This window comes from Lepeophtheirus salmonis, unplaced genomic scaffold (genome assembly GCF_016086655.4).
Source record: "Lepeophtheirus salmonis unplaced genomic scaffold, UVic_Lsal_1.4 unplaced_contig_2167_pilon, whole genome shotgun sequence".
Taxonomy (NCBI): Eukaryota; Metazoa; Arthropoda; class Copepoda; order Siphonostomatoida; family Caligidae; genus Lepeophtheirus; species Lepeophtheirus salmonis.
In genome coordinates this window covers 13,053-15,493 of record NW_027293296.1, presented here as the reverse complement: position 1 = coordinate 15,493, position 2,441 = coordinate 13,053, and the positions used below count along the sequence as shown (strand labels likewise).

The 2,441-nt window shown below is 33.6% G+C and overlaps 1 long non-coding RNA gene across 1 annotated transcript; it reads right to left on the bottom strand.

The window, feature by feature from the left end:
- Positions 1–346: 346 nt before the first annotated feature.
- Positions 347–2,135, bottom strand: LOC121132225 (uncharacterized). The gene is made up of 3 exons (XR_005869264.2): positions 1,801–2,135; positions 1,647–1,741; positions 347–1,550 (listed from the first exon to the last, which is right to left on the bottom strand). It is a non-coding gene; the product is annotated as an uncharacterized lncRNA (long non-coding RNA).
- Between the last annotated feature and the right edge of the window lie 306 nt (positions 2,136–2,441).

The following is a 2,441-nucleotide window of genomic DNA, read 5'->3' as shown; positions in this document are numbered from 1 at the left end:
TCTAATTAAATCAATAACATAAGTGGTCTTAAATAACAAATAATTACAATAAATGTCAATATGTTAATATAAAAGTACGGAGTCTTATGATGAATAATGTTTTATTTACCAAATCTTGACACTAGTCTATAATTGGAACAAAATATGAAATAATTTGTCTATATTTTGGAAATTATATATCGTGAAATGGATGAAACAATAGTTTTGATTATTACCTCCGGCAATGAAATTGAAGCGAGGTGATGTTTTTGCCTTTGTTTGTTTGTCTGATGGTGACCAGGGTTATGGCAAAAGTTACAAATCGGTTTTAATCTTACTTGGATCGAAAAAAATATATTGGCAGAGTTTTGCACTCACGTGAGTCCACATTCTAGTTGATGTAATATTAGTTTACGTACTAAAATTAACAAAATGTGGACAATTCTTATGCCGCTGAAAAGAGTTATGTGGAAAAAGGACGCTGAAAAGTATCTTTGCCGAAAAGAATTCCCCGAAAAGAGACCTGTTCCTAAAAATGAAAGTGACGAAATGATTGATGAATTGTTGCTTTATTAAGTTTGCTAGCTGATAAATATTCTCTATGGGATTGAGGTCTGGAGACCGGCTAGGCCACTCTATAGCCTTAAAGTATTTTTCCTTGAGCCTCTCCTTTGTTGCCTTTTCCGTATGTTTTGGATCATTGTCGTATGGGAAGATCCATTAATTATACGACCATGAGGGAAGGAGGTTGTCACCCAAGATGTCCCCATTTGATGCGGTGAAGCAGTCATTTTCCCTTAGCAGAGAAAAAACACATATACTACATAACGTTTCCGACCCCATTCTTGACAGTGGGGATGGTGTTCCTGTGCTTATACTCAGTTTTTTTCTAATACTTTTTTGTTCATATAATGTATCTCTCTATCAAGAAGAAACACATTAAGATCATTGAGTGGCATTGCCAGTCTCTGGACCTCAATTCTATAAAAAATCGATATGATTGGGTAAACTTACATAATCACCAAGGTATCAAATAATTATTTTCTTCACTGTATGTATTCCCTTTTTAAGTTTACCGGGTGGTCCATTGAAATCTGAACACTTACTAATTCAATAATTAATGAAGATTGAGGGATTGAAATTAATTCATATTCCAATATATTGCATCATAAACATCTCGGGGCATCACACTAGACTGTCCAGAGAGCTATCAAAAAAGTGGTTGCTAAGAGCCTTGTAAGGGTTGCAAGTCCACTTTTGACACCAGCTATGAAAGAAAACTATCTTTTCCGTTGCAACAATCTTTTAAAGGAGTTTTAAATTAGTCTTTGGAGTTCTTTTGAACTATTTGTATGACACTTTTGGCCCCCCTACATCCCTAATGCAAATCCCTTCGACTATACCTTTTGGGAGCATGCCAAGGGGAAGTCCTGTAGTGTCCGACATCCAAAAACCCAGACCTTCAAAGCTACTGTCAGCCAGCACTGGGACGCCATGATAGAGGATTACATCCCCAGGGGGTGCCAGGTCTTCCTCCATCTCCTTGAAGCCATCATTGCCGCTAAGAGCGCCTACATTAATGATTAAGATAACTCAAAAACACTTTGATTAATAGTATCAATTTTGTTGAAATTCTATTGTTGATGAATGAATTAAATCTTACTCACATACTCTACTTTATACATCGTATTTTCTTAGATCAAGTATTCGAAGAGTTTTTAAAAATGATGCTTCACTCAACCTCCAGACAAACTTTGTTGTGCTGATATGAAAATATTTGTTTTTAATAATATGTATAATATTACAGTATATTTATTATACTTCAACATCAAATACAGAATATATACTTCAAATAAACGATGTCACACCCATCCTCCCAAAATATCCTATCAGCAACAAACTTCTATTTTTATTTATGCATTTTCATCACAACAACATTGACAAACATAACTCTTCTTTAGGACTGACTTTGTTACCATGATGATAGTACGTACTATGTATGTAAAGACACAAGAATAAAAATGTCTTATAAAGGAGAACATCTATTCCATGTTTTTTATACATAGGCATACATAAAAAGAACTTTGAAATGAACTAACGAAGTAGAGTATTCAACTTTATGAGATCTCTACGTGACGAGGATGATTATATCAAAATATAAATCATGTTTTGTTGAGTTTTTCTTTATCTTTTTTTTGTACATTTAAAAATGTACATTATACATACAAACATAAAAGTGCAGTTGACTGTTCTAACTTTTTCTGCTAGGGAACATAAAAAAACTGACTTTGAGAAAAGCTACAGCCCTTTCAAGTCAATTTAGCGTAGTACATGCCATTTTTAGACCTCTTCTACCACCGTTCTAAATAGAATGCTATATATTTACTTTTTATATTTTTTAGTATTTGGGTTATCTGTTAAATATATTATGCACGTTGTTAAAGTAATTACAGGGGTCTAAG